This window comes from Myotis lucifugus, unplaced genomic scaffold (genome assembly GCF_000147115.1).
Source record: "Myotis lucifugus unplaced genomic scaffold, Myoluc2.0 scaffold_246, whole genome shotgun sequence".
Classification (NCBI taxonomy): domain Eukaryota; kingdom Metazoa; phylum Chordata; class Mammalia; order Chiroptera; family Vespertilionidae; genus Myotis; species Myotis lucifugus.
In genome coordinates this window covers 603,133-618,581 of record NW_005871294.1, presented here as the reverse complement: position 1 = coordinate 618,581, position 15,449 = coordinate 603,133, and positions in this window count along the sequence as shown.

The window sequence follows — 15,449 nt, the reverse complement described above, 5'->3', positions numbered from 1 at the left end:
CAGCCGCTGCCGCCATTCAATTGGCTGGTGGCGCCAGGCCCACGTGCCATTGGCCCTGCGCTGGGGCGGGACTGGCCTGGAGCGGGCGGGGGGCGCGGGGGAGGGGAGCGGGGGCGGGGGGGGCAGGGGAGGTGGGCGCCGAGGGCGATTCTGCCCAGATCCTCTCCCCGGGGGCGAGCGGGGCGAGGCGGCGAGGCCCACCGGTTTGCCGGGACTTCTTGCACCTTCCACGCCCAGCATCGGGAAAAGGCCAAAGCTTCTGCGGCCCCGGGTCCGAGGAGACCGCCCTCCACATTTGGTGGAGGTCTCTGCCCCCCCCCTCCCCACGGCTCCCTATGGCCCCTCACGTCCACTCCCACCTGGTGTGGGGTCCGCTTCCCCGCTCCAGAGGGTCTGTGCCCAGGAGAGGTGGGCAGCTCAAGTCCAACCACATTTACTGAATTCCCACCCAGTACCGGTTGAGGTCTGTGCTTTGCGCTGCCGTGGGGGAGCCACCCGGGCACAGAGAGGGATGGAGTACCCTGAGCGATGGCTCAGCCCCGGCTGGAGCAGGCATGACTGCATCCTAGAAGCTGTCCTGAGCGAGAGATCAGCTTAGGCGCTACCAGGCATGCCTTCCTCCCCTGCCTGCAATCCTAAGTGTTGTGAACTGGACCCTCTTCTCACCCCATTCTACATGTTCTTCATGGATGAGCAAACCCCTGAGCTATACCATGAAGATGGTGCTCTCAGATCCAGCTCGGATGCAAGTGCCTACCAGACTCAGGGGGGCACTGATTCCTGGTTCTGCCACTTGCCCAACTTTGTGACTTTGGACAAGTTATTAACCTTTTAAAAAATAATAATAATTTGCCAAAACCGGTTTGGCTCAGTGGATAGAGCGTCGGCCTGCGGACTGAAAGGTCCCGGGTTCGATTCCGGTCAAGGGCATGTACCTGGGTTGCGGGCACATCCCCAGTGGGAGATGTGCAGGAGGCAGCTGATTGATGTTTCTCTCTCATTGATGTTTCTGACTCTCTATCTCTCTCCCTTCCTCTCTGTGAAAAATCAATAAAATATATTTAAAATAATAATAATAATTTTAGAATTAGAGGAAGGAGGGAGGGAGAGAGAGAGAGAGAGAGAGAGAGAGAGAGAGAGAGAGAGATACACATTGAATTGTTATTCCACTTATTAATGCATTCATTGGTTGCTTCCTGACCGGGAATGGAACCTGCAACCTTGGCATATGGGGACTGTGCTCTAACCAACAGGTATCTGGCCAGGGCTGTTAACCTCTTTTAGACTCAGCTTCCTCCTCTGTAAAACGGTTGTAATAATAGCTCCTATCAGGGTTGTAATTCACTAATTCATATACACCAGACCAACCACATTTCAGTAAATGCCAACTGACACAACCCCAAGGACTACATGGCTAAGGAACCCCTTCCCCAAATGCCATGAAATTCACATGAGATTCCTATAAATCCAAATGCTATCTTGAAAATGAGAATGGGAAGGGTGAACTAATCTGAAATATGGAGTCATCCAAACCTGAATTACTTAGAGGCTGTCTAAAAAAAAATTTTTTTTTTACCCTACTGAGTTCACTAGAGTGGATTAATTTTAGTTCTGCTGCCCCTGTTACCCAGCAGGGTGGGGGCATTGTGAGCAAGATCAAATCAGTTCTAGGAAACAGAGGGGACTTATATCATTGTAGATCTGAGTGTAATGTGAGTGAAATTGCGACCCAGCTGCAGGAGTTCAGATTTTATACTGAAAACAGTGGGGAAGCACTGAAGAATTTTGAGCAGAGAAGTAATGTGATCATATACAGAAATTAGAAGGATGATTTGAGCCGCTCTGTGGAAGGAAGGATTGAAAGCGTCTGAGAGTGAAGGCAATGAGTAATGACAGGGACTGAAATGATGTAGGGGAGTAGGAATGGAGAGAACAGGAGAGCATTGTGGAAATTTGGGAGTTACAATGGGCAGGACTAAAAAACAAAAACAAAAACACAATTGGCAGGACTTACACCTATAGGATATGGGGGGTAAGAGGACGGGAAAATGTGGGATAACTCCCAGGTTGATGACCAGAGGTCCTGTGATGCCATTTATTGAGACAGGGAACACATGAGAAGGGGTGAGTTTCAGCAGGGGCTGGGGGAGGAGGGAAGATGAGTTCGGTTTTAGATATGATGCATTTGCGGTACCAATTGGACACCCAAGTTCAGATGTTCAATCGATATTTGGATAAACAGGTCTGAGATTCAGGAGAGAGATCCAGGCTGAATTTAACGTTTTGTGAGTTAACAGCAAAGGGTAGTAGTCAAACCAGAAAAGTGGATGAGCTCACCCAGGAAAATGAAGAACTGGTTTAAGCAAAAATGATACATTTATAATCAGATACTGAAACCTAAAGACAGGGGTGCCTCAGGAACACGTGGAACTAATAGACCTGAAAGCCACTAGGTTTTCTCTCCACCTGTCATCTCTATTATTTTTTGTCGCCTTCATTTCCCTCCCCTGCCCCCACCCCAGCCCCTGTCATCCCTACCCGCAGGCTGGTTTCCAATGCTCTTCTGAAAATCTTGACTTCAAACAATCCCAAAGCTTAAAATTTTATTGTTGAGGTATCCAACCAGATACTCACTGACTTCTTTTTCTTGGTTGCAGTTTGCAAATTCCTCTGATTGGCTCAGCTTAATTAGGCCAACTTGGGACCAAACAACTGTGGTCAAGGAATGAATGAGGATCAAATTGCCTAACAGGGCCCACAAGATAACCCCATGGAACAATGGGATGGTGGTGGGGTTCCCAGGAGAAGAGAGATCCTCAAAAAGCAGAATGGCAGGTGTTCACTGTGGCTCACCCTTTGCCCAACACAAATATTGTTTATATATATATATTAGAGGCCTGTTGCATGAAAAGATTCGCGCAATAGGCCTTCCCTTCCCCTGGCTGCTGACACCGGTTTTCCTCCGGCACCCGGGACCCAGACCTTCGCTCCGGCCAGAGCCACCTTCAAGCCTTCGCTGCTCCAACCGGAGCCACCTTCAGTCTTCGCTCTGCGCTTCGTGCCTACGTATGCAAATTAACCGCCATCTTTGTTGGTGGTTAATTTGCATATCTTGCTGATTAGCCAATGGGAGTCGTAGTAAAGGTACGGTCAATTACCATGTTTGTCTATTATTAGATAGGAGAGATATAGATATAGATATAGATATAGATATAGATATAGATAGATATAGATATAGATATAGATATAGATATAGATATAGATATAGATATAGATATAGGTATAGATCCAAAAATGCCTTCACCTACATACATGATCCAACTATCCTACATACATATGCCAGTAAATTCACCTCCTCTCCTAACGAGGGCAGCTCAGTGACACATCCAGCTATTGCTTCTGGAAGTTATCTCATAGGACACTGTTCTTCAAATATAGGTTCTCTGGGTAATGTCCCTTTGTGCTTTAGTTACAATTTAATCTCTACAAGGTGTGAACATGGCTTCTAATAACCCTATTACCTTTGTTTAAACTGTCTTTGAACTACCTTTAAACCACACCCCCCAAAAAACCCCAAACCTCCTAATATTTAGAGATGGAAGAAATAGAGAATAAAATGGAGTAAAAAGAAAGCACTGTACAGTGGTCACTGACCCCAAGCATCATGTATATTCTTTTGGCCACAAATAACAGTGAAAATGATGGGACTAGGAAATCTCCTGGCACCCGTTTGTTGACATACTTCTTTGGCGATGGAGTGTCTGATTGGCTGCCTCAAGGTCTTGCCCGCAAGGATGAGATCCCTTCTCCAGTGTTCTGAGAGCTCCACTGTGGAGGATTTCTCTGTGGGGCACTGTACTGATCAGTACTACACTTCCTGATGGTGTTTTAGAGATTGTTCTGGGGTTGAGCAAACATAGATCTCTGCATTTATGAGGATTGGGTGTGGTTTTATTTTTCCTCCCAGATGATACAGTTCTTTTAAAACCATAGTAAAAAAAAAAAAAAGAAAAGAAAAGAAAGCATAATCAGCTGTCAGTTTCATCTGGGGGAGAATTCCTTTTGCTAATAACATATTTCATTGGCCCTAAAGCACATTTTTTCCCTAGTTTAAACAACTCTGAAATCAGAATATGCCTTTCAATGAATGGCATGTAATGGTTTTTTAGCCTGTTTTTTCTTAGTAGTTCACAAAATAACTTAACTCTTATAATTGATGGAACATGAGATTTTTTTAAGTATAGTAATTTTACCCGTCAGAGTTCTTTTTTTACAAATAATAGAATCAACTCTGGGTAGTTGAAGCTTAAAAGGGATTTGTTAAAAGATATTACTTAGCTCAGAATTGTTAGGAGGGCTGGGAAAATGGATTTGAGGCTAAATTTCTAGGAACAATATCCAAACCATACCACACAACCTGATGAGGAAACCACACCACTGACATTCCAAATAAGCACCAAGAGTTCAATTTGCCAACTTTACAAGCTCTATGGCACATCTGTGGTAAGAACTCAATATTGCAACCACTGGGAAACTACCGCTGTTACCACTACCACGCCCAACAGCAGGGGACTGTGGTACTACCAGCAAGAGCAGAAATCAAAGCCCTATGTCCAACCTGCTTCCTTCCTACATCAGTCAGGATTGGCTAGGTAACAGCAGTTACAGACCTTACTGGTGAACTTTGGCAATGTTTACGTCACTCATATTCCTCACTTCTGCATCCAAGTTTCACATGGGGGAAGTAGTATGCCTGTAAACGAGCTGCAAGGGATGCCAGGAACTTTAGTTCTGACTTCGGTACTGAGGAGGCTGGATTATTTTTTCTTAAATTTTAAAAAAAATCTATACCCAAGGATATGTTTTTATTGATTTTAGAGAGACAGGAAAGGAGAGAAACATCAGTCATTTGTCTGCTGTACACACCCCAACCGGGGATCAAACCCACAACCTGGGGATGTGCCCTGACCGGGAACGGAACCCACGATCCTTCGGTGCCTGGGACTACACTTCAACCAACTGAGCCACACCAGCCAGGGTTGAGGAGGCTGGATTTTAAAATGAGAATTTCCCCTTATAGGAAAACTATTTAAAAGGTGAAGGACATCCATGAATACAGTATATTTCTATGACCATAATCAATACTAGAATTTTGTAGAACCATGCTCTCTGAATTTCCAGATTTGCCAAGAAGATACAGGGCCTGCCCACGCTCTCAGAGGAGTGATTTTCTTTTCAAGCACTATGTCTAGGGGCTCTTTCAATCCCTCTGACGATGGCTTCTGGCTTCAGAGGGAATCATTGGCTGGAGTGACATGGCTGGTAGTTTTTCTTCAACCTGCCCTGGAATGATGCCCTTGCCTCACTCACATTCCAGTCAGCCTGCTTTACGATGGGAGACACCATCACATTTGCCTGGCAGGGTAGGACGTCCAAATGGGTGGTCTGTAAGCCGTGAGGGGACAACAGAGTAAATATTTAACTTGGATAAGGAAATGTGTTTCAGTCCTGATAGGTGCCTTGCTGACTCGCAGAAGCTGAGTTTATTGGCGGCTCTCTGATGATGGCCTGATGAGGAAGCCCTGCTTGTTGTCCCCACCCTGCCTCCTCTCTCTCCTTTTCTTCTCTCCAGACAAGCTTCCTATGCTTCTCCAGCCCCTCCACTAATTAACCCAGTTTCTGATGATCCTTAACTTTACAGCTTAAACCAGATCCCCAACGAGGTGTTGGCTCATCTCTTTCAGTTCTAGTTCCAGCTTATCCTTCTCAGTTCCAGTTCCAAAATTCCTAGGGACTTGCTCTCAGCAGCCTGACTTTGGTCAGATGCCATTCCCTGCACCAATGATCCCTGTTGGGAGGGGAGGGTCATGAGATGGTGGTTCCCATGAAAATCATATGAACGAAAAGTAGTTCCCACCAGAAGGGAGGGCAATTCACACCAGACATAAAGTAGTCTGCCATACTAACCTTATGGACACAGGGGAAAAGATAAATCTGCGAGGTAAATAAGGAAGAAGCTGTCAGAGAGGCAGAAGGAAAACTGGGAGGGAACATAGTTTCAGGGAAGCCAAGAAAGGACAGGGGTTCAAGGAGGGAGGAGTCAGCAATCCAAAATGTCAAAGAGAGGTCCCGTAGTTTCATATAAAAGGGACCACCGGACTTAAGAACAAGGAGCTTCTTGATTGTCTTGGCAAGAAGTAGTTCCAGTGGGCAGTGGAGGTGGGATTGTGGTAGATGCCAGATTTTAGTAGTTTCAAGAGCAAGTAAAAAGTAGATGTAATATACCGCCCTAGCTGATTTGGCTCAGTGGATAGAGTGTTGACCTGCAGACTGAAGGGTCCTGGGCTCCATTCCGTCAAGGGCACATGCCCGGGTTGTGGACTCGGTCCCCAATAGGGGCGTGCAGGAGGCAGCCGATCAATGATTCTCTCTCATCATTGATGTTTCTATCTCTCTCCCTCTCCCTTCCTCTCTGAAATCAATAAAAATATTTTTTTATTAGGAGGAAGGAGAATAAATATGGAAGGATTGGAAGAATGTGGAGTCAGAGGAAGTTTTTTCATTTCTAAAAATTCTTATATGTTTCTTATGTAGCCATGTTTAAGTACTGGCGGGAAGGAACCAGGAGAAAGAATATAATTGATAGCTCTTTTTATTATTACTGTCCATCTCTCCTGAGCTGTGCAGACATAGGCAGGCAAGGAGAGGGACAGAAGCTAAGGTCTCAGCAGAAGGTGTGAAACGTTTCAACTTTCCCCAGGCCACACTAGAAAGTAGGGCAGAGAGAGGAGGTGCCGGCCTCGGCATTGGGTGACCCAGGGCTCTGGGACTGCACCATGGTCTATCCCTAGACAGAAAGGCCTTGTGTGGAGAACAGAGAGTCCCAGGGCTGGAGCCAATCTTCGGCAGGTCGGGGCAGGGTGGACACAAGGCAGCTACACTCTGGCACAGGCAAACTTGCCATGTCAATTTCCCCATCTCAAACCTGTGCCTATCCCTGCCCCAGCCCACGTGCGCACTCCTCATCATCACTGCAAAGCTGTCACCTCCTTTTTCTACTTCTTCACCTCCCATCGCTCCTCAGCCATTGCCCCCACCTTCTGCTCTCACCATTGCTGAAGCTGGATAACCAAGGTCACTTTCACCTCCGTGTCACATCCAATGAATACTTCTTCAGCCTTATCTTTGTTGACTTCTTGGTAGCATTGAGGCTGCTGATCTCTTTTTGAAATTCTATCTTCCCCTTGCTTTCCACCCTCTCTGGGAACATTTATTTCTCCTTCTAAAACAACTATTGTTTATTAGCTGCCTGTCAGAGTTTTACATCACTATAGATATTTCTCATCTGCATGTAAGACAGGTCCATGGAACAGATGAAGGAATCTGGGCTCAAGGCAATCAAGGCGTTTTTCTTAAAAAAAAAAAAAAAGGTTTTTATTCATTTCAGAGGATGGGAAAGGGAGAGAGTGATAGAAACACCAATAATGAGAGAGAATCATTGATTGGCTGCCTTCTGCACGCCCCCTAGTGAGGATCAAGCCCTCAATCTGGGCATGTGCCCTGACTGGAATTGAGCTGTGACCTCCTGGATCATGGGTCGATGCTCAACCACTGAGCCACACCAGCTGGGCTCAAGGCGTTTTTCCAAGGTGCCCAGAGCAGCCTCAATAGAATCTGGATTAAAACCCAAATTTGCTGCATTGCCCTTAACTGAAGCATGCTGTCTGTCTCTACCTCTCTGGTTCCTCCTCAGCTTCTTTGGTGGCTGTGCTCTCTGCACCCACCTCCTTCTCTCATCTCCTTAAGTGATCTCCTCTGCATTGTGGCTGCAGTGCCCATTTTTATGCTGACAACGCTTTAACACCAACCCAGACCTCACTCCCAAGTCCCAGGCTGGTATTTGCTGCTGCTGCTGCTACTATGGTTATTGGAAGAGCTAAGATTTATGGAATGTTTTCAACATGGCAGGCACCACTCTAATTTCTTTATATATATCATTTCATTAATCCTTGCAATGACTCTATGAGGTAGGTACTGTCTTCCAATTTTTCACTTAAGGAAACTAAACCTTAGATTAATTAACTTGTCCAAAGTCAACAGGAGCCCAGGTTTGTCTGACCTCAGCATCCGTTCCTTTAACCACTGACCAGATGACTTCCACCGAGAGGCACCCCAAGAGGTACACTTGACACATCTACCTCTGAGATCATCTGCGCCTTATTTGCTCTGTGATTGTAGGCCAGTGACTGAATGTCTGAGCCATGGTTATTATAAACTTCTGCAAAACCTGTTGTCCTCCTGTGCTAACGACATCAATAAACAGTCCTACCACCTCTCAGTCTACAGGGCTTGTACAAGACTCTTCTCTCCCGACCCCACATTCATCAAGACTTGGTGACTATGTGCTTGAAAAAGCACCATTTTCACTGCCCGGGCCGTAGTTCTCCTACCTGCTCTCAGGCCTCCCACATTGCTCATTAGAAGCACCTCATTCAGGCCTGCTCGTGCTCTCAGCCACCAAGGGTTCCACATTCTTTTCCCTCCTTACCCTCCTCTGCACAGCCCCCAGAACCATCTTTCCAAACACAAATCTGACCAGGTGTCCCCAGCCCCCAGGGCCCCCGGCACTGGGCAGAAGCCCTTGGTTTTCAAAGCCCAGACTGCCTGGCCCCACCTCCTCTGCAGCCACTCTGTAGGACCGGCCACAGGAAAGTCCTCACCTTCCTGCCTTCCCTCCCATCCCTTCCCTGCTCTTCCCCCAGGGGCAGGTGTCTTCTGCCTCTCCACAGCGCCCCCTCTCACCCGCTGGTATGTGTTTTTCCAGTGAACTGAGCCCAGTGGTGGGTGTGCTCAGGTTTCTCTGTTTTATAAAGAATATATATGCTAGATAAGTATATATTGCACAACAATGTAAATATACTTAGTACCATAGAATTGTACACTTAAAAATGGTTAAAATAGTAAAACAAAACAAAACTAGGTATAATTCCTCTCCCAGGTCCCAGGTCCCGGAGCCAGCAGGAAGGTCATTTCTGTGGGCTCCTCCTCACCCCATCTTCCCCAGCTGTGCAGAAGTCCTGGGCATTTTATGCTGTGATTCACGTGATCCCTGCTCAGATGCCCGGATTGGGAGTTCAATGTCCAGGATCCTCTCTCCCAAGCCCACCCTGTCCCCACTCCTAGGGCACCATTAGGGAATGCTTGTGGATCCCACCTGTCCATGCAAACACACCCCCTCTTCATTTGGGGGGACTCTCTTGGTTGCTTTGCCACACGTCCCCTATCCGTAGCATAATCCCCTCAAGAAGCTTAGGCTTCCAGAGGCCAGAATCAGAAAGATGTCTGTGGCTGATTCTGCCTTGGGCCTGAGATCCGCATCCCAAGAGGGACAAAAAGGCCCAGCCTTCTAGCTGAGACGGGAAAGGGAAGACTGGCAGGAAGTTATCCCAGCACACCAACTCCTGCCTCAGGCGGTCAAATCTCTCGAGGGCAGAAATCAAAAGGTATCCTTCACTGAATATATAGGCAAACTACCCTGCATACACACAAGCCACAAGGCAAGGACCCACATACATACAAGCAAAGATACATGTATACAGGAACAACAAGTCTGCCCACAGACACAGGCATGCAAATGAAAACACACACATAGAGATACACATGTCTAACACTCACTACATCCATGTCACATATCCAGGAAAATACACATAAAAGAGTTCATAGGTCTCCATAACACACACACACACACACACACACACACACGGAAACCTACTGACAGACTTACACAACAGTGAATGTTTTGGACCAATGACTGAAGAAAGAAGTCAGAGATAAAAACACAGGTCAGTGTTCTGAGATAGGGGAGTGTGTATATGTGGAAGACAGGCTGGAGAGAGGAGAGAGAGAGAGAGAGAGAGAGAGAGAGAGAGAGAGAGAGAGAGAGAAGGGAGAGATCCTGATGGCAAGGAGAGAAATAGTTTTTTATACTATAGCAACTACTTACCCAGCCCTCATTTATTCATCTGTTCATTTAATAGTCAACAAGTTGGGTCCTCTGCTGGGCTAGGTAGACAGAGAGGAAGAGGCCTATCCATCAGCAACTCTAACACAAGGTGGTGAGCGCTGTGTTGGGGGACCCACCCCTGGGCAGCCTTGGAAGGGAGGTGATGTCAGGGAAACTTGAATCAAATATTGAACAAATAGGAGTTGGAATGAAAGAGATGCATGGGGAGGTCAACTTGGGCCAAGGGAACAGCTCCTAGGAAGGTGTAAGTATTAGTTTCCCGTTGCTGTTTTAACAAGTTACCGTACATTTATTGGCTTCAGACAACACAGAAGCCCAGTTTCATTGGGTTCCAGAGTCAAGGTGTGGGCAGGGCTGGTTCCTTCTGGAGGCTCTGAGCAGAGAGTCAATTTCTTTGCCTTTTCAGCTTCTAGCACTTGGCTTGCGGACCCTCCTTTCATCTTCCCGTTTCTGCTTCCATCATCCCATCATCTCCTCCGCCTCTTTTCTATTAGATTGGTTGTGATTACATTGGGATCACCTGATAATCCAGACTAATCTTCCTATGTCAAGCTCCTTAACTTAATCCCAGCTGCAAAACCCCTTTGCCATGTAAATTAACATTCACAAATTCTGGGAATTAGTATGCTGACATATTTGGGGGCCATTACTTAGCCTACCACAAGGGGGGATGGCATATTATCTCACCATCTTCAAATCATCCTCTAAGGTAAATCTTGTTACCCCCAGAATGAAGATTAGGAATCTGAGGCTTGTAGAGGTAAAGTGATTTTGCCTTAAACCAAAAGAAATAGAGGGATGAATAGATAGATAGATAGATAGATAGACAGATAGATCTTCTTCATTATCTTTGTTGAATGTTACCTTGGAGAAATCTGAGATCAGACTGAATTTCACCCTGTTATGTGACTTGCATTTTATGCCTAGGTTCCTAAACCTAGGCATAAAAACAAATTCTTATTTTATCCTCAAAGTTTGGTAATGAAATCAGTGTGTCTTTTTTATTTTTAAAAAATATATTTTTATTGATTTTACAGAGAGGAAGGGAGAGTTAGAAACATCCATGAGAAACATTGACCAGCTGCCTCCTGCACGCCCCCTACTGGGGATCGAGCCCACAACCAAGGTACATGCCCTAGACCAGAATAGAACCCAGGACCCTTCAGTCCCCTGGGTCAATGTTCTATCCACTGAGCCAAACCGGTTAGGGCAGTGTGTCTTTTAAAATATATACTTTTTTTTTTTATTGATTTCAGAGAGGAAGGAAAAGGGAGAGAGAGATAGAAACAGCAATGATGAGAAAGAATCATTGATTGGCTGCTTCCTGCATGCTTCCCACTGGGGATCAAGCCCACACAACCCAGGCACATGCCCTGACCGGGAATCGAACCATAATCTCCTGGTTCATAGGTTGATGCTCAGCCACTGAGCCATGCCAGCCGGGCATTTTTTTTTTAATCTTCACCTGAAGATATGTTTAGAGAGAGGAAGAGAGAGAGAGAGAGAGAGAGAGAGAGAGAGAGAGAAAGAGAGAGAGAAACATCCTTTCCAGGGATCAAACCCAAAACCTAGGTATGTGCCCGACTGGAATTAAACCCACAACTTTTTGGTATATGGGACGATGCTCCAACCAACTGAGCCACCTGACCAGGGTTGGCTATCACATTTTTAAGGTTTATAAAAAGAATTTCCTTGTTTGGGTGGACATTTTTGTTTTGTTTTGTTTGGCTCTTGTTTATTTTGTTGGTGGGGGTAGGTTGGGGTGGAGTGATTCTGTGTTGGCTCACTTTGCTGTCCTAACCCAAAGATCCCTGGCCTTGGCTGGTCCACACCTCTCCTCTCCGACCCTCCAATGGGCAAGAGCTTAGCAGCTCCCAGTCCCCAGCCCTTTCAAGTCGCTGGGGTGAGAGAGGCCCACAGGACTAGGCCTCAGCACATAGTGGGTGTTCAGTCCGTGGTTAAAGAGGGAATGAGCAGGGAGTGTTTCATGAAGGCAATATGAGAGGGACCTCAAACGCTTCACAGGAGAGGGCAGGGCACCGAGGTGTGGAAGTAGGAGAGACAGGAACAAGGCGGGGGAGGAGGAAGTTCAGCTGGCAGAGTGCCAGCTGAAGGGAGGAGAGAAGCTGGAGAGGAAGGAAGCCGGGCCTAGGCATGGAGACTGGCCTGGGGCTGCCCCTTGGTGTGAGCAACGCACTTAGCTCTTGTGTCTGGACTCTCAGGGAGCGTGCAGGGGCAGGCACAGGCAGGGAAGCCTGAATCCTGTCTCCTCTCCATCTCAGCCCCTCTCCTAGGGAACCTTCTCTGACTGCCTCACTCCCACTGCCTCCCTGTCCTGGTTTCCCAAGATGCTCAGCGGTTGAGCGTCGATCTATGAACAGAAGGTCACGGTTCGATTCCTGGTCAGGACACATGCGCGGGTTGCGGGTTCCATCCCCGGTGTGGAGTGTGCAGGAGGCAGCCAATCAATGATTCTCTCTTATCATTGATGTTTCTATCTCTCTCTCCCTCCCTCTAAGAAATCAATTTTAAAAAATTTTTTTAAAAAGAAGCACTGGCTGGTTTGGCTCAGTGGCCCATAGATGGAAGGGTCTTGGGTTTGATTCCGGTCAGGGGTATGTACCCCAGTTGCAGGCTCGATACCCGGCCTGATTGGGGCACATGCAGGAGGCAACCAGTTGACATGTCTCTCACATCGATGTTTCTCTTTCTCTGTCTCTCCCCCTCCCTTCCACTCTCTCTAAAAATCAATGGGAAAATATTCTTGGGTAAGGATTAACAACAAAAAAGAACCACAGGTAAGGCCTCTGCCGTGACCACACTCGGTATACTCTCCATCACAGGCTACAACATACTAACACACCACAGATGTGCCCCTGGTCACCCAGTCACGCAAAAACATAATCACACAGTTGTATACCATCACCACACACTAGCACGTGACAGCACAGTGACACACGCGGTTGCAGGCGCACTTGGCACACTGTCGGGCTCCTGCTCTGGGGCCGTGGCCTCTGATTCTCCTGAGAGCTTGCCCTGCCCCCTGGTGGCCACTCCCCAGGCCACTGCCCTTCTGGAAGGACCCTAACGATCCACCCGCTTCTGGGCCTGATTCTGCCCAAAGGAACTTCTACCTCTGAACAGCCTCTTCCCTCTGACTGGCATTGTCAGACCAGGCCCCCTTGAATAGAGTAGACCGGCCTCCCCCATCAGACGGTGCTGTGAGGCAAGGCCTTCTCAAATAGGGTGGCCAACTCTCCCGGTTTGCTCGAGACTGAGGGGTTTTCCAAGACTTGAGAATTCAGTGCTAAAACCGAGAAAGTCCAGGCAGCCTAGGACTAGTTGGTGATCCTGTTCTCAGACCCACGTGCCTTCAGAGTGGTCTGTCCTCAGACCGGACCCTTCAGACCCTCTCCAGGTTGGCCTGCCCCTCAGACTGGCCCTCCCAAACAAGAGCTCTCCAGCAGCACGTCCCAGACCAGCCTCGCTTCAGCGTAGCGTGTCACACAGGCCCTCTCAGACCCACTCACCTTCAAATTAGCCTTCCTCATCAGTGACCCTGTCAGAGAGGGTCCCCTCCGGCTCTCTCCTCAGACTGGCTCTCTCCCCCTCCCCAGTTTCCTCCCTGCCTCTGCCCTCCTCCAGGAGAGGGAAGCGTGTAAAGATCACCCCCCTTTCTGCCCCCAGGGCTTTAGCCCCGCACCCCCAAACAGGTGCTACCATCCGAGGGTCAGGTTCAGTAGCTCTGGGCTGTGGGCATAGTGAACATGTGGGCCTCAAAACAGAGAGACACAGGTGCAGGGTGCAGAGCTGGGGACTGGAGCCAAACATTCCGTTCTCTCCATGTGAGAGTGAACTTCCTCAGAGCCCCAGCCTAGGGAGTTAGTGAGCTCAACAGCTCTGGGGTGTTCTCAGGGCCGGAGACTACTCAGGAGGGATTCCTGCCTAGTGTCTCCTGACCACCTCCCTCCCTCTCCCTCCCTCCCGGCTGGCTGCTGGGAGGCAGATGTGGGGGGTGGGGGGAGCGGGGTGCGGATAGACGCCTGTCCAGGAGCAGGAGTGAAGGGCAGGCAGGTGGCCGAGAGGGGGCAGCAGAAGCCAGTACAGCCCCCAGTTCAGGTCAGAGAGGCACAGTGGCCACAGGCTGGGGTCTGGACCAGCGCAGGAACACACAGAGGAAGGCAAAGACGGAGGGAGGGACTGACAGAGTTACAGAGATACAGAGATGGAGATGGAGATACTGCAAGAGACAGAGACACAGAGACTCTGAGATGGTGATGGACACAGAGACAGGGAGAAAGGCAGAAAAGGGGAAGATTGAGAGACAAAGAGGAGAAACAGGCAAAGACAGGGATGGAGATGGCTAGAGAGAGACAAAGAGGGCAGCTGAGATAGGAGATGGAGACATAGAGATAGAGATGGGATAGAGAGATAAGGAGAGAAATGCAACAATAGGGACCGGAAAAAGACATATTCAGAGGTAGGGATGGGAGAGACAGAGACAGAGAAAGGAATGGATTCAGCGAGGAGAGGATAGGGGCAGAGACAAATTAGCATTATAGGAACGGGGCATAGAAGGGTGGGGGTCCCCATTCCCAGAGCACCTAGGGAAAACAGAGAACTAGTGAGCTGAGAGGCTGGGCTGCTACGCACGTTGGGCCTGGGGTCCAACCCTTCCCCAGCAGCCCTCTTCAGCAGTTTTAATTCTCAGACTCAGACGTAGCTCCCAAAAAATGATGCCTGTACTTACCCCAGCTCCCCAGAACCGCCATGGGAAATACTGGACGTGAAGGAGGCAGCAGCAGATAGCAGTCAAGCCCCTCCAAGGCCAGCAGCCTCTGGGAGGTCAAGGGCAGGACCCCCAAGGAAGGACCCTCCAGGCCCAGGCCAGGTCTGGTTAGAGGCATGACACTGGCCTTCCAGCCACCTTGAGGCGTGAGAAGGTGCTGGTCTCTCGCGGGGCTGGGGGCAGGGAGATGCCCCAGTCCTTTCCATCAGCCTCCCAGGCTCCAGCAGGCCCTCTCCCCTCCTCCTCCACCTCCTCCCCAGGCCCCACGTAATTGCTTTCCCATGTTGCTAATGGAGGCCAGATTGCTGATGCCCAAGCCCTGGGTGGGCGGCTGGTGGGTCAGGGTTGACCCAGGCTCTCAAGGCAGGAAGGCAGCACAGGCCAGAGACCCCCTAATGCAGCCCCGTTACCTCGAGGACAGGGAAGAGGGAGGCTCAGACCCTTCCCAGTATGCAATGTCCTTGGCAAGAGTTGGTGGCCCCCGTTCCCTCCACTGCTACTGGGCCTGAGGTTCACACCTGAGCCACACCTCGCAGGGTACCAGACAGCAGGCAGAACTGGGGGGTCTGGGGCACAGAGCAGGTCACAGCCACTCATCAGATGTCACCCTTGACGCTGCTTTCATGTGCTCCCATC